Raw genomic sequence first — 27,680 nt, forward strand, 5'->3', positions numbered from 1 at the left:
CTTACATTACTATAAGGGACATCACACGGGGGGGGTCGCTGTTACAGAGGCATTCCTGTGCGAGTGCCTTGGGGCCCTGGACCCAAAGCAGCCACGACTGGGCCTACCGAGGAAGTGCAGGAAAGGGAGGGAGGGGGGGGGAACTAAAATATCCCCTCCTTCCACTCAGTGGCATTTGAGCACCACCTATATGCCGAAACTATTGCATTAAAGGTTGGAAGGAGATGACGTGAAGAGGGAAACACAGCTTGTGGGTATTGTTTTTGGTTTGCCCAGCCATTGACTGCCCACGGCCATGTTAATCCATATGACCAGTCCCACTCACTGCCTGCCCCTCCCTGCCCAAAACACACCTCCCTGGGATCTATTTGAGCTCACTCTATCAAGCACGAACCTGCAGCACGAACCTGCAGCATGGCGGCCCTATTTCTAAGCTGTCTGCTGAGAGTTAAAGACTTATTGGTGTCATAAAAATGTCTTAACCAAATGTGCCTTCAGCCACTTGATTTAGATCTGTTCCTTACACTGAAGTTGTGCAAGGAACAAGGTTCTGCTTGATATGCATTTACCAGGTACTTCCATGATAGCCCAGGTAGTCACTTAATTTGCCAGCTGTTGCAATCTTATGACCAGGTAATACCATTATATCGGTGCCTAGCACATACATAGCTCTCAACTCACTTTTTTGGCGGTGTCACCTGCCTTGCAATTAGCGGACTCACCCACCAAGCCCCCTATACAATAATTCAATTCAATGGGCTCTCACCCACCTTGGCGACACATAAGGTTGAGCGCTATACGAATTCCAACCCCATTCCTACACAAAAACCCAAAGTGTTAGCTTTGCCAATGCTTATTTTTATATCATAACGAATGGCAAGCTATAGCGTGCCACAGCTGGGAAATGGTCATTGTTTTAAACCGGGATTCTGATCGGCGCTGTTTTTTAGTCATGATTAATGATGCCAGCAGCAATTAAATATAAGAAATGGCAATACTTATTATATTCATTAGCAGTGGGAATAACAGCACTTTAAATAGAAAACGTGATACAAACAGAAAAAAAACGTGTTCAGCTGTCACGAAGGATTATCTACAATTTCCTGGCACTCTGAGCTATCGGGCCCAGTCACTTCTCTGTGTCTGCAGGTCTAACAGAGTCGGTGCATGTGTTGCCCGGGCAACCGTCGACGTCTCCGGCAACGGGTGCCACACTCAGCGTTCCCCGGCAGCCGCCTCGGCCCCGTATCACACTCCCGGCTGAGTCTGCCGCCGAGCCCCGGGGACCCCTTCACACGGTTTAACCTACGCGCAGAGCAACACGTGTGGAGCTCCCCGCCCCCTCACCCCTCACCGCAACAGCTTCCCGACCCCCAGTGAGTGACTGGATCACGACGTGCACCGGCCGCGGAGGCCGACGTAAGCAAGGGCCTGCGCGCCCTCACCAACTCCAAGTCGCCGTAGAGTGAGCGGTCTGACCGAACTTTTCTTCCGCCCGGCAACGCAGGGCCGCTCTGGTGACTGTGGGTACTGGAGTTGTTGCAGGCTGCCAATGATTGTTGCTCAAAGACTAATCACCGCGTAGGGAGCCAGCCAGTAACTCATTCAAACACCGGAGCGCGAGAGGCGCGCCCTTCCAAGGCAGCATAGCCGGTAAAGTCCAGCACCGGACATCTCTGGCTGTCGCTCCCCCCACCCGACTACCACTGCAGGTACAGTCAGTCCCTCGCTCGTGGGCTCACATTTAATTTATGTTCTCTTCTCCGCATGTTAGACAAGTGGCACAGTCGGATATGTGCACAGGTGTAGTCTGTTCAGCATACCTCTGCAGCCCAGTAATTGTTAATGTGTGCCCCATGCACATAACCGTGTATTACCATGTTTATCTACATATTTTGGTACTTTTCAGATTTGGAAAGGGCATTAACATAACTTTTTTATGCAGACACCTGAGGGGAGAGTGTGTGAATGAAAGAGAAAATGGGTAAAGGCAGGATGGAAAAACGCGACATGACTCTACTACTATAAATAGAAACTGTGGGTGTTCTTTTTTCTGACTCATAGTCGCTTTTGCCCATTTTGGTGAAATGTGGTCGCATATTGACATTACTCTGACATGGTTCAACCTCCTGGCATATTAACAATTCTAAGCAATTCAATTCCTGTCCATTGCAAAATCATTGTCATCCATTATTTCACTATTGATTACATTCCTTTTCCTGGCACAGAGACAATTAGCCGGGGCCACGCAAGAGTATGTCACCCTGCCTTGGTTTTAACCTTTTCATTCTGGCAGTAGTTGTTTTGCTTTTACTATTACATATTCACACAATAAACTAAAGCATTAATCCGGAACAAAAGTACAATAGATAAAAATATCATTTAATTGTGATGACTTTATTGCATATTCCTTTGCATATGTTACCCTACTAACTCCTGGATTAATACCACTAAAGAAATACATTTCTGGATTTTAAAAAACACACTTGCTATTGGCGGCTAAGATTATTGTTGCACGTAAATGGAAAGCACAGGAGGGCCCCTTATTGCCCCTCAGGTGGATAAAAGTTTGGGAAATACTGGTGGCAGAGAAAGTCACGGCGGCAAAAGAAGGGGCATCGCTGCACTGACTGTCGAGCTCCAGTGCTGGATTACCAAAGCCGATTCCCAGCATTAACTTGCCAGCCACGGCTGGTGACAAACTTTCTAGGACCACAGGGCCCCCACACCTCCCTGGACCACCAGAGCCTTACGGACATGAGGGAGACCACAATGGGGACTGCCGAGGGGTGTGATTAAACAGATCTTCCGTATGTCGAAAGTAAAGGGGGTTGCCCCAGTGATGATAATTACATGTTCTGCTGTAACCGAAATAAAGTTGTTTAACAAAAAAAGGGCCATATAAAACATCTCAGCATGCCACATTCTGAATGCCTCTGCTGGAAGCCTGGAGCAACTTGGAGCCCTTCATAGTGCAGACAATGGGCAACTTTCTAACTCTTTGGCTTCACTTATAACTCAAGTCTCTCAAATTTCATCCAGTAAGTTGAGTGTCATTCGTTTTCTTAACCATTTTCAAAGAAATTATGTTTTCCAGAACCTGCCGCCATAGGGCTGGTAGTAGAGGAGCCCAGTAATTAGAAACCCCTCACTTTAGCCTAATCCTCGTTTTACGTATGTGGCTTATGAATCATCACAACGGACTAATAATGTCTTTTTCTTTTAATTTCTCCATGCATGTTTACAATCGAGTCTTGATAAAGGGCCTCCCAGGCACGAAACATGTGTTTACTGTTTGACTTTTTCACCAAATGCTTAATGCAGATAGCAATATCTTCCATCTGAAATGGATCAAATGCTCGCAAAATAATAAAAAAAATTGAACCTGTGAAAGAAAATATTTGTGCCATTAAACAACACGTGCATAAACAAATGGGGCCTGGCCAAGTACTCCCTTCAACCGGGAACATACAACAGTCCACAAACGCAGCACCTGCTCAGGAAATGTTTTGTATTCAGCAAGAGCATTACATTGACTCACATACTAATCCCTACACAATTGTAATGTGCTCTAGCACCTTGAAGCGTCTTTTGTGCTAGATGGAATTACAAATAATGATCTCAAACCAAATAATCGGACAGACTTAAGGAACATGGCAAAGTACTACTGTATTCTCGTTTAATAAATCAGGGAGAACTGACCTCATCGGACTGATGCATGCACACTCGTAAAGCAGCTAGATTACGCAGAGGTCTTTATACCCCAAAATGTGTCATTTATGACATCATTCTACATGGCAAATCATTGAGGGTAGGGATTGGTTAAGGGAACATATCTACATATGGGTCAGCACTTAATTGGCTGCCCCTTATCTGTAGGGCACGCCTTGAACTACCTCTAAATACGTATACTACTGATTATAGCGGACAAAAGGGCAATGGATTGGTCTATGCAACATTGCATTTTATGTTGTCCCTCAAACCCACAGATTGGTTGGCATGCTATCCCAACCTTGGACGTTCAGTTCTTTAGCAGCATGTATGTGAAACAAAATTTAGGTGTTTGAATCCCATCAGACTACTCCCTGTTTTTTCCCAATTAGTCCATCATCTTTCATCGGTCGACCATAAGCCAAAGTCTTCCATCTGAAGTTGACCTTGTAGCCTGCTCGCTGTCCTGGAGCATACCAGGGAGTGTGAGCACACCACTATCTTCGTCTGATGCTCCAACGATCAGCCCTTGTCTTCAACTTGTGAGTCGCATGTGAAGAGACCATGAATGTGTCCACTTCAGCCTCTTAATTACTGCTATTTGGTTTAATTATGCAGGGTTCTGTTGCTGCTCTTGGTCTCTAGAGACTCGCTCACTCTACCTTGCGTGGTCTTCATACACTTTTAATTGTCCAATACTTTGGCCGTTGCAGATGTTTTCTTCTTTAATCTAAGAGAAATGTGCCCTTCGTTCGTAGCTTATCTTGGTTAGCTCCCCTTAAAATAGCATCCTTGGCCAACATAGCCTTCCTGTTATTCTGTGCATGGAGCTTTTCAGCATCTCCTGATTCTGTAATCTTGGTCTGTCTCTGAGGTAGCTTGCTGGTATTCGACGTGAGCCAGCGTCCATTTTCCTATCACGGCCGTCCTTGCAACGCTATATATTCCTCTATAGCAAGTCTGTATATGTTTCCTTTCTACGTTGCATTACTGCCTATTTACAGTTATTGACTAGTAAGTTACTCATCGTCTTTGTATTCACGATTACTTTAGCTTTCGGTACATGTTTCTATTGGTGTCTCAGTTACAGCGTCACTCTTAAGATTTTCATATCGGTTCATATATCCTCTTTGTTATGTTTTGGTAATTTGTTTATTGCAACGTTCACCCGGAGGTATCTTGGCGCTAGAGAGGAGGAAGACTGCATATTTGGTCCACGACAACGGCCAGGGGCCTAGAACAGGATGGTTTTGAGTCTTCTCCTAAAATGTAAGTGTTTAGACACTTTCTTGAGTGTCTCTGGCAGGTCGTTACACATTTGAGCGGCAATGACCGAGAAGGCACGACTTCCAATACGAGATCTACGGAACCTTGGGACAACCAGGAGGCCGGCAGCAGCAGAGCGAAGATGGCGGGCAGGGAGGTAACGAGTAAATTTGGATTGAAGATACTCAACCCCCTGCCCGTGAAGCACCCTGCGAACAATGCACAAGGCCTTGAACCTAATCCGCTGCATGATAGGGAGCCAGTGGAGGGTGCGCAGCACAGGGGAGATGTGGGCCCCAAAAGGGGACCCCGTGGCCACCCGGGTAGCTAGATTCTGAAGATGCTGCAATTGCTGGATGGTGCCTTTGGGTTGAGACAGATATAAAGCATTACAATAGTCCAGTCTGCTCAGCACCAAGGCAGCCACCACAGGGAGATGAAGAGTCCTAGGTATCAGATGGAGAACCTTTCTTAAGATTTTTAAGTGGAAGCAACCTGCTTTACAGACAGCAGACACTTGGTCTTTCAGAGAAAGAGAAGATGACAGGATTACTCCCAGGTTCCTCACCTTGGACACAGGGATAGGGAGGACACTGAGTGAAGAAGGCCAGAATGAGGACACCCAGAGAGTGGGATCAGGGGGAGCACCAACACTTCCGTCTTGTCCCCATTCAGTTTCAACCAATTGCGACTCATCCAGTCACCCACTGCCGTCAGGCACTTAAGGAGGCACAACGACACCTCCGTCCAATCAAGATCTAAATGTATCAGGATATGACATCACTCTGTCTTCGCCAGAGTTCTCCTTTACGTTCCATAATGTCCATGGGTGCATAATGACATCCTTCCACATTTTCAGTGCAAGGGTACACACGTCTCTCAATACTGCTCTTCTTCTGTGGTTCCAGTATGATGGCAGTGAGGGGATGGGAGCTAGAGTAAATGCATCCACCTGCTCCTCTACATTTCTCCCTCTGGTCAAATTATTCGACCAAATTCTCTTCTTCTATTGTTTTCTTTTCTTAATTTGTCTTCATCTTCTTTTTCATTCTCCTTTGTCATTTCTTCATAGGATCGTCATATCTTTGTCACCCCCCTTGTGAATTTATATGTTCATCCACACTCCAGGTCATGTGACAGTACTCTCCAGATGTGAACAGAATATCCAACATCCTACATATTTTTTATGATCCTTGGGCTAGTGGAACCTAGTTCCCCGAGGTGCAAGGGAACTTTTCTTTATATTCTCACAGGTTCTTTCCTCATTTAGCACCTGCTTACCAACTCCAGAGTCTATATCAATCCTAACCTTCATCCCAATAGCTTTCTTGGCTGCCTTCTGGCATTGTCCCAAGATGATCCATATGAGACAAAATCCTAGCAACACCAACACTAGGATTGTTCCAAGTATTTTAAAAGCATTTGCCAGCCAGGTTGGAATCCACGACAATACAGATGAAAACCAATCATCTTCTGCTGTCTCATCAGCTTCATCCTCCATTTTCGTATGCAGTGTCGTCAGCATAATTATTGCATCTGTCCGGGTTCCATTTCCTCCATCATGGGATGGTATGAATGTACAGCAAGAAGGCCCGATCTTTGCTTACATGCCTCCTTCCATTGCTGTAACCAGGTCTAGGACTGTTCTAGAGTGTCATCAGCCTGATGGCTCTCAATTCTTCTCTGATAGCATTACATCATTTTATTGTTGCATTGATTGTTTGCAGTAGCTCCCATCTTGTAATCTGCAGCCACTTGACATTTACTGCAGCTTAAAGTCCTGGCCAAAATATAGCCGCCATTATCGTTGCTGTCTTGCTGAACAGTCTATGCTCCTCTGGAATATTGTTATAGGCCTCCATTGATTTTGCTGAGAAATAATTCTCCCTCTTCAACCAGTGGAGATTGAGTGATCTCTTCTTCCTCTGGTGTTCATTCGTTGTTGGAAATTCATCAATAGGGAGATCACTTTGGGGAATCACCAATGCTGCAACATGTATCGTTACTATGGAACATATTCCTCCCCGATTCTTGGGCAACCACATGTAAGCTCTGAATCCACAGGCCCAATATCGATTCATTAGCACTGCAGTTCATTAATTCCTGGAACTTCAATTGTCTGTCCACATCCTTCACATCCTTTGTTCATTCCAACCAGAGTCCAGCCATCATTCTTGTAGCATGTTGTTGCAATCCTTAGTGGGATTATAGATGCTGGTCCCGCTTCGTTATCGACCCATGTAAGTACAGTACTTGGCCCATGATTCCAGGCATTTGTCACTTACTATTTGTGCTATGCTTGCCGATTCTTTCTTTGATAAATACGCAGAGCAAACCAATAGTCTTCTTCCGATCCGGTACTGGTAAAAACAGATCCATATATCACTAACTGAGGTCTCTCTCTGCATCTTGGCTCTCCTGGTTTATCAATGATGCCTGAGCAATTTAGTTTCTTCATCTGCCCAATCTTAATTCTTTCTCCAATCTGTGATGGATACATATGTTTCTTGCTTGTCCATCCTAGCCCATTTTCCATCCTCTTGTTTTCACATAGGTGTCTTCATATGGGAGTGCTAATTTCGATCGCCATCGTAACATAGACCATGTTCCTTCTAATTGTTGTCTGGTTGTGCATGCTGCTAAATGACTGAGGCTTTTTACATCATGTGTAGACCCTTCTCTTGCAATAAATGTTCTAGCCGCATTCATGGCATGCAGTATTAGGGAACAAACATAACAGCTTCCGTCTGCCGTTCTTTCTTCCACCTCTTTCATGTGCTGATATCATAAATTATTCTATAAATTAATTAAATTCTCTAGATACGTATTTATATTTTCATGTTTCTCCTCAACATCTCTTTTAAATCGAAAAAGACCCCTAGTTATATTGTAAAACTGGCTGTCTGTAACTCTAGTGGGGACAATGATGGATGGTTCATTGATACCCTCCATATCTGTCACTTTTTATAACAGATTGAAAATTCCATAATAATAAGGAGAATAACACAAATCATAATACCACATGATGATATAATTAATATTCAGTGAAAACCCATCGACTTTCTGGGTAGTAGTGAATCGCTGACATTTTAAAGCTTCTCCATTTTGTGTTTACTTTAATATGCAAATGTGTTCTCTTTTTGAATCACTTTTATATCGGAAACTGTAATATGATACAATTATTCTTGGGATCTCCAAAAAACATAATTATATTGACTCCTATGAGGGCTGGATAAGACTGTAATATGAAGGAAACATTAGCATACAAGAGTGTGTGCATTGTCACTATGATAGGTAGCATACACAATAAATAATATTCTTCTTTCTCTTCAAACTCCAGACTCTTCTCCCATTGTCTCTTTTGTCCTGTTTTAAAAAATGTTCCAAAATATCTGCAAGTCTATTTTCTTCTCATCGAATTTGGAAAATATTAATTCCTAATCTAAAAAACGGATGTGCTCGTCTTTCCCTTTTATTCATGCTTCTGACCATTGAACGGGTCTGTATGCGCAGAACTACTTCTCTTGCTTCAGTGTGGGCAGTTGCAGGAGGAGCCAGTGTTTCGCCTTTATAGGTTTTGATGTCGTGTAGTTGTAGCTGCGCTCTTTGTCCCTTATAATTTCACATTGGTGGGGCCAACTTCTTCCACTTCGTGTGGCTCCTCAAAGCGAGGTGTACTCCAGGTGCTTATAAACTTGCGCACCAGTACCTGGTCGCCTGGATACAAATTTGGGGGCTTTAGCAAGTCTTCTGTTTCAAGAAGTTGGTTATCTTTGTCGCTTTCTTTATGACCCCACCCTTCGGTTCTTGATATGTTGACACATGAAACAAATACCTAATGCCTTCACTACACTGTGGGCATCAGTTCTTAACCTAGTTGGAGGAGCAAGTGGGGTTCTCATACATCGTCCAGTCACCAACTCATGAGGAGTTAGGTGGTGATCTGAGCCTGGCTGATTTCTCAGGGCATATAGGGCAAGAGGCAGGCAATGTAGCCATCCCTTCTTTAAGGTTATTTTGAGCTTCACTATTCTTTCCTTTTAATAATCCATTTAATCTCTCACAGACGCTGTTTGCCTGTGAGTGATAGGCAGAAGAAAATGTATGTTTAATACTGAATAGGTGAACTAATTGTTCAGACAGCTCATTTACAAAATGCGGTCCATCGTCAGACCGCAAGACCTCGCACACCCCCCACCTAGGGAACACCTTGCGTACAAGGAACTTGGAGGCACATGAGGCATCTGGGTGCATGCATGGACCTGCCTCGATCCATCTAGAAAAAGGACATACTACGACCAGCATATATCTGTAGCCGTTGCATGTCTGTAACATAACCACATAATCTATATGTAGATGATGAAATGGGCCATTGAGTCTTGGGATTGATCCTCTCATTATTCGCAAGTGTGCCCTGCAGTACATTTCTGGCACATGATGCAATTTACAATAAACTGTGCCACATGCTCTAATAGATTGGGTGAGAACCACTCTTCTGCTAATTTTAGCAGCTAGATTTTCTTGAGTCGTGTGTGCTGGGTATTGAAGCCGCTCCATGCTACTCTCAATAATGCTAGAGGCATAACTGGCTTCCCAATCTCCAAATTGCTGAGTCGGAGTACACAGTCACTTCCTCATCCTCAAATTTCCACAGCGCTTCAATGAGCGCCACTAGTTCTGCGGCCTGTGCTGAATAATTCAACAACAGTCTCCTACTCGTCACTACCTCAAATTCACCTTCTCGATTCAGCTTTATTACCGCTGATCCAGTATGCCTTTTGCCAGGTTTTTTGTCCATTCTCAAAGACCCATCAATAATAACTACTCCCCTCCCTCACCTCAGAGGGCATTTTTTTCTAGCCTGGAGAATACCATTATAGAATTCAATATATGTTGTGCAGTCATGTACATAATCAGTCTCACCTATTAGTTCTGCTATACATGTTGCTGGATTTACTGTCTTACATCTAACAATTTTGATTGCAGGGCTGGAAATAATCACATTACACCCAGATGCTCTTTGTGTGATCAATGTTCTTTTGGGTTTCTCTAAAATTGCGAACAATGCATGCTGTACAAATAATGTTATTGGGCATCCCATTGGTGTGCTTGCATCCTTTTCAATTGCGAAAGCAGCAGCAGCTAAAGATTGCTCCTAGGGATAATGTCCTTCATAACTGGATCTAAAATTCCACTGTAATAAGCCAGTGTTTTTTGTTCATGTCCTAATATCGTCTTCTGTTTGAGGACTGCGGTCATAACATCTCCATTTGAATGGGAAAATAAATACAATTCCTCATTATAATCTGGGATCCCTAGCACAGGGTCTGCACTGATCGCCTTTTTTAATACTTTGAATCCTTCAGTCACCTCCTCTGTTCATGCTATTGGGCTCTTGTCCGCCTGTGCTTCTTTGAGTCATTTTAAAAGTGATCGAATATATGTACTGTAATCGAAAACCCAGGCCCATAGTAATAACATAAGCCTAGAAACTGTTGCATCTCCCTCACTGTTTTAGGTGTTACGGTTTTCATGATGGCTTCTGCTCTTTCAGGTTACACTTTACTTTTCTCCCTGGGGACTGTCCTATATACAAGACCTCTTCCTGACAGTATTGTAACTTCTCTTTGTCTACCCTATATCCTTTCGCTGAGAGTATAGTCATGAGTTTAACAGAGTCTTCTCTACATCTTTCTCCTGTCCCACTGCACAGCAAAATGTTATCCACATACTGGATTATTGCACTTTCAAGTTGGACATTACCCAAATCCATCTGAAGGACTTTGTTAAAGACTGAAGGGGACTCACTGTACCGGTGGGGTAAACGGGTATGTTTCAGGCGGATCGTTCTTTAGGAAAAGGTAGTCAAATCTTGTGAGTCTTCATGAAGGCGAATCAAAAGAATGCATTTTTTAAAATCTATAACTGAAATATTTTGCCCTAGATCGGATATTACACAGGATTTGGAACTAAAGAAAACTCTTGTTTCGACTATATTGTTTAAAAAAAAAAGGTATTTATTATACATTATTACCAGAGTTCAGAAAACATAAAACAATGACTATAGCTTAATGAGGTCTGGTCTTCACTAAAAGTCCTTCAATAACAGCCCGGTCAAATACATTTCTAACCACTGTCTCTTGGTGATGATGTCTTTTATAAACGTATAACAAGTGCCATATGCCCACTCCCCACCGCATTTAACATAAGGAAAGTAGGCTGACCCCCTAACAGGCTGTCGGGCACTCAATAATCAAGCTCCTATTGTTCACATAAAGCGTCACTATAGTTATTACAAGAATGATGGGTCCTTAAGCAGATTAGGTCTAAAATACTGTTGTTCCTTATCTCGTACGAACTCAAGAAAGGGGAGCCAAACTTTGAGGGTAAGTCCCTGTTGCCAGGGCGCCAACCTTTTCTATGACCAATACTCCCATACCTTCACCCACCACCATGCTACCAACGGGCCCTCGGTTGTCATTTGGGCTGCTGCTAGTAAGTGTGTAATTAATATCACTCTAGGACCACTAGCCGTGTAGGTTAATTCAGCTGTCGCCCCTAGCAGCACTACCAGCAGGGAGTTGGTAGTTCCACACCTGTAATCTCCTTTTATATGGCCCAGTATCTCCTTTTAATAGAATTGTGTTTTTGGGCACCACCACCACGTATGGCCCAGATCTCCAAGCGCTGCATTTCCTCCAGCTGAGAGGGGATAGTTCTGTTTTCTTTTTGTTTAAGCACTGGGGAGTTGGGTACCATCTGTAGCAGATTTTGAATGATGACTCTTTAATGGCTGTACATTTTGGAGGCCTTATGTGCTTGCGCCCAAATTTGTCACCATATCTCTTTGGAGAGATCCATATTGAGGTTTTTCTCCCACCTATCAATATATGGTAGCCAGTCATTCATCTGAGCTTTGTCCAGTTGACGGTATAGTCGCGAGACACCCTTCTTTGCCCCGTTCTCTATCATCGTCGTTTTGGTGTCCGCCTACTAGCTTCTTTCACCTCCCTCTGGGATATCCAGTGTCTAATCTGTACATGTCAATAGTGTTCACCCTCTCCCACCTGGAACGTTCACCCTCTCCCACCTGGAACTTAGTCTTACAGTCCTCAGAACTTCCCACTATGGTAGAAGTCCATCAGCCATAAGGCTGGATGCCACCCCCCCATTTATCTCAAAATACATTGCTCCAGCCTGGGGAGAATTCCTTATTAAAACCCGTCGGACTATAAGGATCAAGACCTGGAGTCAGCTCTTTCGTTCGCATCACCTGGTCCAACCATTGTAAGGTGTTTTGAGTAGACTCCAACAGCTGCCCTCCTGCCTCCCATGCCTTCCGTCCTATAAAAGGGCGCATGCTTAATGGGATTGTGGTCACCCCTTGTTCTACTTTACACCATCCTTTCCCTGGGTTACTCTCTGCTCAGTGTAACATGGGTGCCAACTGTGCTGCAAGTGTGTACAGTTTTAATTCAGGTGCTCCTAGTACACCCATCATCTGGGCTCTAAACAGAGCCGATCTAGGTACCCTCAGTCATTTCCTATGCCATATAAATCCTAAAATGGCTGTTTGTAGAGATTTAACCATCTGAGTTGTGATTCTGATAGGGAGCGAGTCCGAGACATAGAGGTGTCTGGGCAGTAGAGTCATTTTAACCACAGAAATTCTAGTGAGCGATGATTATCCCATCTGTTTAGGTCATCCAGAAATTTCTTCCACGAGGGAGGAATGTTTGCCCCATATAACACGGATAGGTCCAACTTTAGTTAATGTTATCCGCAGGCAATCTATCCCTTTCTTCTCCCAAACCAATGCATTACTTAGGTCGACTATGCTATCGGGTCTGTCAGATACATTCAAGACTTTGGATTTCAAATAATTAATGGTAAAACTAGAGACCTCAGCGAATTCCTGAAGTTTCTTCTTTATTTTTGGCATGGTGAAGGCGAGGGTCCCACCAGATAGCACGATCCTCCCCACAATGAGAGACAATAATGGACTCTCCCAGAATGGGAATAAGGCCAGGACAAAGTGCGGGTGAGCTTAAATGGGAGTTTATCAATCAGAATAGGGCATGCAAAGAACTCTGCAAACTCCGAGAGCGCTCTGTCTGACAATAGCAAAGACAGGCGTATATATTTACAAAAAGCGTCATAAAAACCTACATACTATAGGGTGCACAAGTTCGTGGGGATTGGGTAGCGACGACTAACTATAGGTGCTGCTGCGATGTGGTTTGCCGTGGCTGGAGGACGTCACTGGTTACCCTCGTGGGTTGGGCTGGGCCTGGCAGGTCAGCTGGGCTCATCCGGACGGTGTTGTGCCAACCGTGACCAGTGTCAGAGATGAATGTCTTTCCTGACTTTCTGCCCTAGGGCCACGCACACCGCAGTCATTCAACATTGCAATATTATCTTCCCTGGTAAATCTTCCAATAGGTTATTCTACAGGTTAATGCAACACAGGAGGAATGCACCTAGAGTGGGGTCCTTTGGCAATACATCAATACATGGTTACCATCGTCCTGTTGACCGGGCATCATAGGTCGCGGGGTTGGGTCTCAGGGCATGGGACAGGCGGTCCTCGTTATCATGTCTCGTTAGAAGTCATTATGGATGTGTTCCTGCAGTGTTGCCATAATATTGGGTGTCCTAATTTTACAGGGGCCATTAACCTAAGGTGAACCGGTGGGTCGTGGAGCCTAAGAAAGGGCGCCCCTTTGGATCTGTGTTTTAAGGCCGGGGTTTACTGCTGGGTTGTAAATAATTCAGGTGGCAGGCCGTGGCCTTGGGTGCTGCGGGGGAATGTGAATGTTTGAAGCGGCTCCAGCCGAATTGGGGGAGGTGGAGCAGAGCAGCACAGGCCTCTGCTTTTTCGTCTGACAGGCTTTACTGGGGGAAGGGGGGAATGGCCTTGCATGTGCTCTCAAAGGTATTTTCCTCGTGTGTTGCAGATTTAGGTGGAAGAGACATAAACATTTACATAATATACAATACTCATTGAGTCTTTTCAAAGCTCACGTTTTTGACATTGCTAGTGCCATCCATATGGCCAATTTGAACATATTACTTATGCGCTAAGTTTTTAACAACTACAACATTTTGTTACATGTCTATACATGTGCGGTAAGTGAGGTAGTAGTAAGGTTGGTGGAGCACGCAGGAACAACCCGCCAATGAGACTGACGGCAGTGGCACATGGTGAGCTTGGTCATACATATGGTGCATTTTCATGCACCCCTTACGTGAGTTCTCAATATGGTTGCATTTGTCTTCCTTTGCACTCTAGCAGCATTAGTTAATTTATGGCGCGGGACTGTGGGGTGCAATCTTCTTGATGAAACACATAACACGAAAAAACCCCGGGACCCTTTTACTATTTGCGCATAGCTACAGGGATGTGGGTGCTTCATCCCTAATGTCATATAAGCACACATTCTGCCATTTTTATGGAGTTTACAAGTTTTTAGTCAGAGGGGTCGTGGAGAGAAAAGTTTCACCACAGGTGGTTTGCTCATTAGTATTTGGGGACCCTGCTTGTCAGGGGACCGTTTTACAGTTCTTTTCCACCCAGGCCCTGCTGGCCGGGTCATGCTGGAAACAGCGATACACTGCGTAAGGTGAAATGTTACAGTGTTGGTATCTAACACTAGCTCATGTCCGTCTGTTTGTGGGAACGGGCTCTCAGTGGATCTGCCAGAGAGCTGCGGCCACAGGGATAATTGAAACTCTCCAAGGGTGGGGGCCGCGCTGCGGTGCACAGGGCTCAAGCCATCTTTATTTCACAAAATGGTTTCCAGGGCCTAGCTAAATTCAGCAGGTTAGGTCAATGTCTTCAGCGAGTGGCTCACCCACAACCTGGGCCCTGGTGGCAGGGCGGACCCCTGACGAGCCATGGACTTCACCGGGGAGAGGATTCAGGGGGGTCTCTTGGACCAATCCTCCCATACAATGGTCTGTTTTGCATCTCACATAAAGAGCAAAATAACGTCAGCATTGAGGGCAATCTTATGCTCCACCTGTTTGTAAATGATGCCCACAATCCACTGATCTTGCCTAATCATTGCCGCTAGTGGTTCCATAGCCATTGCGTATATCATCGGAGACAGCAGGCATCATTGGCTTGTGCCCTGGCGAATATCTTCCCTTGTCTTGTTTCCTGTTAATTAGGAATTTGGTAGAGGGAATCTGAAAATGAGCTAAAACCATCCGTATAAATGTTGGACCTCACCCATGTGCAACTAGCGTTTGTTCAAGGAACTTCCAGTTCGTGCTATCGAACGCCCGCATTGCATCCAAAACAGCTATCGAGAATCTTGGGTCCGTCTTGACCTCTATATAAATGATGTGCACTGCACGCCTGACATTATCCTGCGCTTGTCTTCCCAGGGTGAATCCCGATTGGTCCTCGTGGATCACATATGGCAGGATTCGTGCTAGTAACCCCCCACGGCTCCCACGATTTTGGCTTACAATTTAGCATCACCATTAAGTAGGTAGATCGGGCGATAATTGGAACAATCAATGGGATCTTTTCCCGGTTTCAATATTAGAGTTGTGGTGGAGACACTCAAGTCATTCGAGACCATACCTAGTTCCCTAATTCTATTAAAGAGCCGAGTCAGTGGCCTTAGCTGCGTCCAAAATGTCTTATTGAATCAATTTCCAAGACCATCAGGCCCTGGAGCTTTATTGGCTGGCAAGGAACCAATGGCCTCGCCTACTTCCTCCTCTGTAATGGGATCCTCAAGGAGTCCCTTGTCTGCCAGGATTTGCCCTTGTCTTCCCTTTTTAATAGCCCCGTATGCAATGATTCTACTATTGCCAGCTTGTCATCCTCCACACATCGCAATTCCCCAGATTTGTTCTTCAACTGTGTAATATAGTGGCGTGTCTTCTGCTTTCGTAATTTAGCAGCGAGTGAACGATTGGCCTTACCCCCCTTAAAATAATATGCCTGTTTCACTCTCAGCAGCGCCTGGGCAGAACAATCTGCCATGTGGGCCTCCAATTGCGCTCTGGCCATGCGTGAAGTAAGCTGTGTCTTAAGGGTTTGCCTCTCCTTATGTTGGGTTTATAGTTCCTTTACCTCCCTCTCAAGTGCTTTGCGGTGGAGCTCACGTTCTCTGAAGAAGGCGGTCGCTTGAGATGTAAATTCCACCTAACTATGGCTTTACCCGCAGTCCAGACCACCCTCCAGTCCTTTTCTTCTGTGTTGTTTTCTTTAAAGTAGCCGTTAATGACCTTCTCCATATGGGACCTCAAGGCCACATCCCTAAGCACTGTCTGGGGACCTCCTTCAGGGGTCTATTGAATTCTATCTGGATGGACACTGGGGCATGGTCTGAGAGATATCACGTCCCCATTTCTATTGTCATTATTGTAGGGATTAGCGTTGCTGATACTAATACCATGTAAATTCTTGAGACTCCTCGGTGGGCTGCTGAAAAATACATATAGTTCCTTTCAGTATCATGAAAGAACCGGCATGTTTCAATTAAATCTGTCTCCGAAGAATGTCCCCAAAGCTTGTCTGAATTTGTTGTCATTACTTGTGGGGGCTAATGTTTTGTCCAATGTGGGGGTCAATAACGCAGTTGAAATCACCGCCTATTACTATCTGACCCTCGCACCATCCTCCAATTTTCTGCAGTAACATAGTCAAATACAGGTCTTTCTTTTCGTTCTGGGCGTATAGGTAAGGTAAATGTCTGCTCCTCCAACATACCTTTGAGCACTAAATACCTGCTCTTTGGGTCCCTGTGTAGGAATGTCTTCCGGAAACACTGTCCCTTTTTACGCAACAGAATCCCCACTCCCCTAGTCTTTGTGCAACTAGATGCGTAATATAGAAGGTAGCCTATGTGCCATATGTTTTTTGTCCCTCTGTAGTAAGTGTGTTTCTTGTATAAAAAAAATACACAGAGGCCTGCAGCCCTGTCAGCCTCTGCATGATCAATCGCCACTTCATTGGGAATTCAGTCCCTGAACATTCAGTGTCATCATAGTCATGTCAGCCATAATCAAACTAAGCTTCCCCATACTTCTGAGTGTCCTGTAGGCTACTATTTTCATCCCACCTGAAAATATGGGTCCTCTCGGGAGGATAGCTCAGGGAGCAACGTGCTCGCCTTGGAAACCAGACGACACTGAGCAACACAGGTTTGATCCCCGGGTCCGCGCTTAGAAACCTCCTGGGTATTAAGCGTGTTATAAATAACCAATCATATCATATCCCCCATGCAAACTGTTCCCTTAGAGTGTTTCTCAAACTCCCCCAACCCAACAATAACACAAAACGGCATACTAGAAGCACATTGTGTATTTCTGTCATACACGTCTCGAATCTGACTAAATTTTAGTCTCCCAGCCATCTGGAGCCCCCTTTTCTCTTTGGCTCAACCAAGTGGAGCCCTGTGCATCGGACCCCATGTCAGCCCATAGGTCACAACTGTTGTTCATCCCTTTCAATTGAACTCTTCCAGTTAATCTCCCGTGACGGGTCCCAGTTTCAAGTGTCTTCTGGTAGTTGGGGACTCCTCCCCCTCCTCTTAGGATAAGGATGAACCTGCTGCCATCCGCCCTTCCTGAGCATACGCTGTTGATGTGGTCCCTCCCCCCTCTGAGGTGTTGCTTGTTCCGCAGAGTGAGGATCTTGTTGCTCCATTAAATCCGACACCACCTCTTCTTTAGTCACGTGATGCTCTTTACCTTGGTACTCGAAATGGAGGCCACACGGATAGGTCCATCTGTACCATATACCCTTCTGCTGCAACCAGGCCGTCACCATCCTCTGGCACCTATATTGCAGGAGCCATAACTTGATACTTCAGTATGTTGGTTTCTCGAAATCGTACGGGCTCCTGTTTCCTTGCCTCCTTCTTAATATGTTCCTTCAGTTAAAAGAAATGCACCCTCATGAGCACATCTTGTGTCAAGTACTTCCTTTGCTGGTAGGACGTATAAACCCAATGAGTTCTATCCAGAATGATCTCCTCTTCTTTGAAGTCTGCAAGCAAATGGTGGAATAACGCCTGCACAAATCCTTTCAGATCACTGTCTGGGACTGCTGTTGTACTCGATACAAAAATACCTCTGGATCTAAAGGAACTCCTTGAAAGCCTGCTGGCCAACTTTCCCACCTTCATATACTGTATCCCTGGAGTAGAGCACACCATTCCTTCGTCAGTAAAAGATATCGTCATGTTAAGCTTTGTCATCAGGTCACGTCCTAATATGTTAACTGGCGTCTGCCTAGAATATAATAAGGGCATTGACATGTCGTGTTTTCCTATAGTGATTGGCAATTCGTCTGTGAAAGGAACTACATTAATTTCCCCAGAGAATGCCTGAGCATTCATGGCAGTACCTGACATTGGTTATTTTCCCTCACGGACACAGGAGCAAGTGGCTCCAGTGTCTACGAGAATTGAACATGGCTCCTATTCTTACTCTGACCCTTGATTCCTCTTGGGGGGGGTATGGTGTCACTGATGGTACTGAACACATCTGATCACTCTGTGGGCTGTCCTATTGTGGGTATAAATTCATCCCCGTACCTGTGAAAGAATGTCCTCCTATCACAGTCACACTCCGCCATTTGAGTGCAGGTGCTTGTTGAGCTCCTGGTGTCATGTTCTATTGTGGTACCATAGCCTGCTGTGTCTTGTTGCGGTTGTACCTGTTGTGCTTGCATAGGTGCTTACATTTGCTGCAGTACTGGCTGCATTTGTTGGGGTTGCGGCGCATATGTCTGAGCCTGCGTGTGATCTTGAGCATAATATTCTGTTGACTCTGTATTATATTGTGGAGCATAACCCATTCCCGCTCATGGAGCTTGCCAATTCTGTTGCATGCCTCCTCTGCTTCTGCGTTTCCCAGCTATGTGTCCTATTCTTCCACAATTCCAGCAATGTTGCAGCCAGTGCTCCAGATAAGATTTTGGAGGTGGGAGTATTTTACTCTCTATTTTTAAACTTTGAGAGTAAATGTGATTTTAAGAGAGTAAAAATGACTTTTCTCCTTTGCAAGAGAGTAAAATGTATGCAACATCCAGCCGACGTGTGCAAAAACTGTATGGAAATCATTACTATGCTGCAGCTTTCTGCATTGTGACAGAATACACCTTTCATTATTTCTGGCCATTTGATCTCTCCTGTATATATTTAAATGTTGAAATCACAAAAACCTAGCCAATTATATAGTAAAGCAAACATGAATTGTATTGTGTGTTTTGAGATCCGATAGCAGAATTGTGTTTTGATGTTTAATTAAAGTCCTAATTTCCTGCAGCTATTACTACCTAATGGTATGCCAGTGTTCTGATACAACAGTGACGAGAGGCAAGAACTTCATGCTAAATTCTATATCTAATCTATTGGTCAAATAGTTATTTATTTAGCTCTTTTGGCAAAGCGCTGTGCATTGAACATATTTGTCACAATTACCACCAAACCAAAGCCGGTACTCCTTTATCGAACTCGAAAGGATGAAAGGCTGAGTTGGACTTGCCGGGATTCGAACCTGCAACCTATAGATCATCCACAGATTGCAGCAACAAGTGCTCAACCGGTTGAGCTATCTTATTGGCTAACATCCTTCAGAGGTTGGTTAACTGAATGTCGACTGAGGTATAATAATCACAGTACATAGATGTATGACGAGCCATTCATGAAGCACTACATAAAGTTAAATACCTATCTGGATTATCACAGGGACAGGTTTTGCTGAGTTTCTGTTTCAATTACCAATGTAACTTTCATTTGTTTGTTTTTGAACAGCGCTTGCACTTCCTTGAGAGTCAGGTTTTGGATGTTTTAATTGTTGTCCTGACGATTTGAGAGGCTAGAACACCTGTGATCAGTGTAATGACAATCACTTGCCCTTGAGCAAAGACTCTGCTGCTACTGAACATTTATAGTAATGTACCCCATTGACTGCAATGTTGAATGGATGTAAACTAGACTGTGCGTAGTCCTCATTTTACACACTGTTTTTATAATTAGACTGTAAATTAAATTATAAGTGTAAAAATGATCTGCCTCTGCATGATTATGCACACAGCACCGGAACTTTGAAAAATACAATTGTGCAATACTGGTTTGCTTACTGGAAAAAAAGCATGACTTGTTGAAAAATATGAATTCTCAATTGAAACTTAGTTTTCCATCTTATTAGTTATACAATCCTAAAATTCTAGGAAAACATGCACAGTGCTTCTGAAGCAGAATGGAAAGAAACCATTCCTTTTATCACAGTGTGCAGTTTATTTGTTTTGTAAGGCTTCAGAGAAATACATTCTGTTTCAGAGGTGGCTTGCAATTACATCCATGTAGATAAACTTCAAAAGAAGCCTTCTGGTATTCATCAAGTAACCTGACCTTTGCACCGCTCTCTGCTCTAAACCTGTGTGTAAATGTACCCAGGAAAAAAAGAAAGCTGTCGTGTTTACAAGATTTTCATGCGCAAAAGGACCTGGTACCCACCTTATCTGGAGGCCTGGTTGCAGATGTCTGCCATTCCAGCCTCCTCTTTCCTGTCGGTTTTGGAATCCACCTAATCCTACTTCTCTAGACCCACTCCCTCTTCCTGTTGTCAAAAGTTGTACCTACTCTGGTCTATGGGATACCCTGCATTGTTTTGCTGCCCTGACTGCATCTCCTGTCACCCCTCCTTCATTACTTGTCAATACTGCTCCCTCAATGGTTCTTTTTGGCAACTTCTTCAGAACTAACTTGGCTTCCTCCTGCTTTCTATTCTCAGCTTTCTTTTGATTATTCTCCTGCATTTATCGGCAGTGATGCATGATTGTCAATTGTATTTCTGGCCATGGCTTCGCTTCCATTCCCACCTGTTTCTTTAATTGTGTTGCACTTGCTCGGGCAGCCCCTGACACAAAATGCGATAAAATAATGCTACTGTTTTATCCCACGGTTCACAAGTCTACTGACGCCATCTATCTTGAATATAAAAAGGGTCTTCATCCTCCCCATTTTCCTAGTTCTTATCGCACCAATATCTGATGTATGGGGATATTGCACTCTGAGCGCTTGCCATACATCTGCTATGCAATTATTAAATGGCGCTCCATTGTGTGTCGTGTTTTGCGCAGTCGCACCTGGTATCCTGCTTGTTTCCAAATATCGTCAGCTGTCTAGCAAGCCTTTTACGTCACATATAGCTTGCGTAATTCCTGATGTCATTCTCTCTAAGGCATAAATCAATTTTTCCACACCATAAATCAAACTCACCAATTTACATCTTAAATTGTCCATATCGTTCTGTGGCCATGGTATATATTGTGGTTGTTCTTCCCGCTTCTCCAATAATGGGAATTGTGGAAATCCCAGTCCATAATCATGCTTGCCTACACTCCTCGTCTTCCAGGCGGGGTTACTCTCCCCGTTTGTCTCCTTCCTGGTAATAATCTTAATCTGTTTACATATGGCGGGGATATGTATCCCCTGTACTGCACGATGGTACTTGTGGTTGCTCAGTACATGGTGTTGGTTCTGGTGTTTTTTCTTTAGGGTCCTTTCAGGTTTTTATCCCTTTTCTATGCTTGATTCTCTTAAAAACCTGCATGTGCCCTCTCATTCTCCTTTTCTTCGTCTAATATCATAATGCCTTAACTCGTTTGTTTGAGAAATCAAAGGGTTTATCACCCGCTAGTCCTCCGGTGCTTGTCATCCAGGTGGCCAGGACACAGCCACTGTTTTTGGATCCACCTCCTGGGGGTGGACCAGTGCGGGAGGATCACCTGGGTGAGGGATCTTCGGGGAGTGCGGGTGAGGCGACGGATGTGAAACGTGGCATTCCCCCCTTTCTCGTACTCATGACCCATCCTATTTTATAGGATTCTCCAATGTCCCAACTCCCCCCCCCCCCCCCCCACCCCTCTTTCTACCCAAACACCGGGCCGAGGAAAAATGCGACAGAGTAAAGAGGCTACACCTTACAGATCTCATTGGACATGTCCTGCTAACCAGGTCAGGAAAAGTCAGGCACTTGACTTTAAGTGCATTTGTCTGATACCAATTAGCTCTCCTCACACGGATAAAAGGCGGAACATAGAGACACACTCTGAGCAAGGTGGAACACGGGCAAGCGCAGAACTTCCGGGGCAAAGGCAAACCAACTGGAGCAGATCGACGGACCGAGGGATGTGAGCAAAGGGTAGAGAACCCCAGGAGTTCCCTGCAGGAGGTCATTGCCTCCAGAAGGCCAAATCCCCGACAAGAAGACTGCATTGTGTTTCAAGGATGCCAGCGACCCTCCCGGGTGAACTGCATAGCTGGGGAAGGCGAGGCCCAGCCTGTGGTATTTGACCTTGACTTGTGAATTAAAAACTGCAAAGACAAGAAAGAAATGCACACATCGGCAAGGGACATGAAAGACTGGTGTGTGTTAAAGAAAGATTGAAGCTGCAACAATATATTGCACAATTGAAGGCTGCAAACGTGAGGATTAGACGCGAAGGAAGACGGACCTGTGATAAACTTTGAATTATTGATGGCTGTGAAACCAGCAGTACTGGAGTAGTGGAGTGGTCTGGCGGAAGGAAGAAGCCATCTCGAAAGTCTCTGTAAAAGGTGAAATGTTTTTGTTGTGAAGCGATAAAGTGAATTCACTATGAAAAGCAAAGTGATCATAATTGACCACGGGAAAGGCGGTGGGGGGCGGGGGTGGCGGAACGGTGAACATTGAACTTTTGTGCTTATGACATCGAACTACCCAGATCAAAAGACGTTGGGGCAAATAACACAAGAATGTGAGCTGAAGGGAAAGTCTAAGTGGTCCTGCAGAGGTCTATAGTAAGTCTTTGACATCGGGAAAAGGTCCGAGCCTGACTGAGGGAGACCAGTGTTTTTTGTTGAAATATGTTTTGAAAGCTGGAAAGAGAGACTTTTAATGTGGAAGGCCAGGCAGGCCTCGATCCATGTTTTGAAATGCATTTGTTTTGACAACCTGAGCCAGAGTGTGTCATCCTGTCTAGGGGACCACCTTACTCTGTGCTGTCTAACGTGGTGAGGAGAGCTGACTCGGCTACATTTATTCTTTATATTTGAACGCCGATTTTCCTTAGCATACATATTCTCCTTTACAAACTTTTTGTACAAGAGATAGGACAGGCATTCGGTTTTGCTACTATAGGCCATTTTGATTTGACAGACACAACTAGGACTGTTTTATTTATTATTTTATGGTAGAGACTACTCCCATCTTAGCTATAGGGCAAGGTAGGAGTTTTCCAAACCCCGAAAATTGAATAAACGTTTTACAAATGATACCTTTTGTGTCTGTGTAATACTTGTGATACCATGCCTCCCTTACATGTAGCTGTTATCCTTCTCTGCATCATCAAGATCTAATATGTTTAAAGACAAAGTTCACTACTTGTCTGTTATGACATCATCTAACCTACCTTCAGTTCCCCTTAAAAGAGATCCCTCTGCGTTCTATTGGGTTTTATGCCTGTCTTTATACCTCAATTGCCTGTATAAATTCCCAAGTCTTGTGACTTGCCCATCGGCCCATGCTGATCTCGGCATTCTGTGCAGCTCCCTGCGGGGCTGTTGTGATCCTCTCTTCCTACTGTTAATTTTATTTTTCTCTCTTCCTCATCTCCCTCAATTCTTCTTCCTCTCACCTTCTCTGCAAACTACATATTTTCATTCTTTGGGCTTCTCTCTCTTCTCTTTTCTTCTCTTCTAATCTTTTCTTTTCTTGCCTCATATCCCCTTTAATTTTTTTATCCCTTTCTTCTTTGTATGCTCTTTCCTCTTTCTTATCTTCCTTTTCCCGCTCTTCTTTCGTCTCTTTCTCGAACCCCATCAATACCCTTATTGTCTAGCTTAAGTAATATTTGTCCTCCATCCATTCATTCTGTGCTATCATTATTCCCTTAGCCTTATCCTTTATTTCTTTCGGCTTCTTTACTTCTTCCTCTTCCATTTGCCTGTCTTGCCTGTCCTTTATCTCATCACTCTGTTTACTTTCATCGCGTGCTAATATATATTTGCGTTATCTGCTTTTGCTCTCTTCTGCATTATCCTTTCTTGTAAATGCGGGGGGGGGAAGAGGGCAGAGGTTGTATTAACATACCCAGCTGCTGCTTTTAATTCCTTTAAAGGGTAAAATCCCTTCTCCTCTGTATCTACGCTCTTCTCTTCAGGAGGGGAAAAGGGAGCCAAAGGCATTTTATCCTCCCCTTCATGCTAATTGAGCATCCACTCCCTCTCAGATGGATCTTCTTTCTCACTCTTCATCTTCCATAATTCTAAAACGGGCAGCTTTTTCTGTAACTTTTTTTCCTTATGTGGCATGCACATAAGTTGTCATATGCCGCAATATGGTTTTCGACAGCGAACCCTCTTGTGGCCAGGGCACGAGTGTCTTATTAGTCATGCCTCAGACCCTTTCCGAATGATATTTCCTTATCTTCGCTGTATACCTCGGCAATGTTCTGCACAGAAGTCACAGAAGTAAAAGAGTGTATTCCATGATGATGACCATCAATACTTACCCGTCCTTTTATTTGATCAAATCTACCACGCTGGTCAACTGGCGCAGGCACCATCAATCACTATTTATAATCCCAAAAGGAAATATTTTAACTGCTTTGTTTATTTAAAAATCTAACCAATGATATTCTATTTGCTCCTTTGTTTACACTTTCTATCAAGTTTTGTTATCTCATTCTTTTATCAATATATTAATCTCTTCTTTATTCATATATTTCTTTTAATTCTTACCCTGCTGATTGACGTCAATCTATCGTTTTATATTCATTAGTTTAAACACGACAAGACCGCTATGTTGACATTTTTTTAACCCCACACGTGGACTTTTTCAATTTTACTGCATACAACTATATTTTAGTAAATGTATCCCTTCTTTGTTTCACTCCATTTCGGAGTTTGATACGCACTCTTCTGGGGGCCTTGCCTCAGGAATCCTTAACACCCCTTTTTGGAGTCTTTACTTTAGTGTTTACCCTTCTGCCCCTTTTGAAACTAGGAATCGAGGTATCTACTATCTCTTTTATAATCTCCCCAAAAAATCCTGTTTCTTTTATACATGTTATTTTATACTTATTATTTACAACACAATCCCTCCCCCATATTTTTTCCACCTTCCCATCAACTCTCCCTCAACCATCCTAATGTTCTTGCACGTGACTCTGTGTGCCAATCTCCACAGGTAGCCCTGCAGTCTTCTGGCTAATAGCGGGAGCAGCCAAGCATCCGGGGCTCTGCATCTGGCCTAGGTCAACTGGACCATAACCATCCGCACCGCTACCAAATGTGCTCTAGAACCTTGAAGCATCTTTTGTTCTAGAGGGAATTACAAATAATGATCTCAAACCAAATAATCAGACCGTCTCAAGGAATATGTCAAAGTACTACTTTATTCTCATTTAATAAAGCAGGGAGAACCGGACTGATGCATGCACACTCACAAAGCAGTTTCATTACACAGTGGTCTTTATAACCCAGTATGCGTCATCTATGATGTCCATCTATGTGGCAAATCATGAAACCTATTGAGGGTAAGGATTGGTTAAGGGAACATATCTACATATAGAATACATATGGGTTAGCACTTCATTGGCTGCCCCTTATCTGTAGGGCACGCCTTGAACTACCTCTAAATACATATAGTACTGATTTTAGCGGACAAATGGCAGTGGATTGGTCTATGCAACCTTGTATGTTAGGGTGTCCCTCAAACCCACTGATTGGTTGGCATTCCATGACGACCTTGGACTTTCGGCTCTTTAGCAGCATGTACGTGAAATGAAACTTGGGTGTTTGAATCCCGTCGGACTACTCCCTGGTTTCCCAATTAGTCCATCATGTCTCATCGGTCGGCCTTAAGTTAAAGTCTTCAGTCTGCAGTTGACCTTGTAGCCTGCTCACTGTCCTGGAACATTCAAGGGAGTGTGTGCACACCACTATCTTTGTCTGAGGCTGTACTGAATAGCCCTTGTCTTGAACTTCCGAGTCACATAAGAGACCACAAATTTGTCCATTTCAGCCTCTGATTTACTGCTATTTTATTTCATTATGTAGGGTGCTGTCGCTTGTCTTGGCCTCTAGAGACTTGCTCATTCTACCTTGCATGGTCTTCATACACTTTTAATTGTGAAAAGCTTTGGCTGTTGCAAATGTTTACTTCTTCTTTTAAGAGAAACATGCCCTGCATTCATAGCTTATCTTGGTTAGCTCCCCTTCTGCCTTGCAAGTATTCCTTAAAATAGCATCCTTGATCTTAGCCAACATAGCCTTCCTGTTATTCTGTGCACTGAGCTTTTCAGCTTCTCCCGATTCTGTAACCTTGGTCAGTCTCTGAGGTAGCTTGGTTGAATTTGACATGAGCCAGCGTCCATTTTCCTATCGTGGCCGGCCTTGCCACGTTACATATTCCTCTATAGCAAGCCTCTGTATGTTTCCTCTCTACCTTGCGGTACTGCATATTTACAGTTATTGACTAGTAAGTTACTCATCGTCTTTGTATTCACGATTACTCTAGCTTTAGGTACATGTTTCTCTTGGTGCTTCAGTCACATCATCATTCCTAAGTATTTTCATATTGTTTCAGCATAGGTTCATATATCCTCTTTATGGCATCACTCTGCCTTCGTCAGAGTTCTTCCTAATGTTCCATAATGTCCATATGTGCATATTGACATCCTTCCATGCAGCATCCTTCCACATCTTCAGTACAAGGTTACATTATGCATGGCTGTCTGAGTGCATAACATCTCACATACGCTCAATGCGGTATATGAACGATACAGGGGGTCCCTGTTACTGCTCTTCTGTGGTTCCAGTATTACGGCAGTGAGGGGGCGGGAGCTAGGGTAAATGCATCCACCTGCTCCTCTGTCAATCTATATTTTTTTAATGAGATTTTTCAAGTTGAATATATTTTTCTATTTTGAAACAAAACTGTATATTTTTTAATATGAAGTGTATGTGATGGACGTGTGTGTACATAGTCCCCAATAAGAAGGGAAGAGCAAGCTCCCGAGTGTTGTCAGTACTTCCAATTAGGTGATGTGTTTATTTAAACAACTTGTTACACCAGACCTACTGTGCATGTGACAGTTTGAACATTGATAAACAATCCTTCAACCGCTTTCAACTCAAAAAAAGTGAGGAGCCTCTTTAATAACCAGCGTGCGATTTATGCTTCTTGGCCCCAAACACCTTAATTTCTGGTATGCTTTATAAATCCCAAGACAAAAAAGTTGTTGGAAAACTTTCAGTATAATTTTTAGATAGGAAAGTTGGTGTAGTCTTTATTAAGAACAATATGATGTTAGTTTATATTCATCATAAAATAACCTACCGCGTTCTGACCCCCTGGTTGTTTAAGACAAATATGGCTGTGTGTTTTGCATGAGCGTGTTATGTTATGTTAGTGATTCTTATAAAGCCCACAGTCGCCCGAAGGCATCATGGCACTAGGAGAGATGGAGACAGCCCCTTGACATTCAAAATAGGTAAGTTTTAACCCGCCTTCTAAACTCCAGATAGTTAGGGATTTTCTTTATGATAAGTGGGAGATTTTTCCACAAAAGTGCTGCAGCAATAGAGAAGGCCCGGCCGCCAACCCGGCCTCTGTTGTGCTTTTGAACAACCGTTGTTCGGAGGTGGCTGAGCAAAGGTGACGAGTAGGATAATAGCGCATGA

General features: G+C 43.9%; 1 protein-coding gene across 6 annotated transcripts in view; it reads left to right on the forward strand.

Moving 5' to 3' along the window:
• Window positions 1-1,130: 1,130 nt before the first annotated feature.
• Window positions 1,131-27,680, forward strand: part of STK33 (serine/threonine kinase 33) — a 1,615,433-nt gene continuing 1,588,883 nt past the window's right edge. For 5 of the 6 annotated variants that reach the window (XM_069623715.1, XM_069623714.1, XM_069623717.1 and 2 more), the window contains exon 1: window positions 1,133-1,712. The gene's annotated coding sequence lies outside the window, so the exon portion shown is untranslated. Of the gene's footprint in view, window positions 1,713-27,680 lie in introns of all 6 variants that reach the window. The other variant, XM_069623713.1, reaches the window with a different exon arrangement.

This window comes from Ambystoma mexicanum, chromosome 11 (genome assembly GCF_040938575.1).
Source record: "Ambystoma mexicanum isolate Mex_15411 chromosome 11, UKY_AmexF1_1, whole genome shotgun sequence".
Lineage (NCBI taxonomy): Eukaryota > Metazoa > Chordata > Amphibia > Caudata > Ambystomatidae > Ambystoma > Ambystoma mexicanum.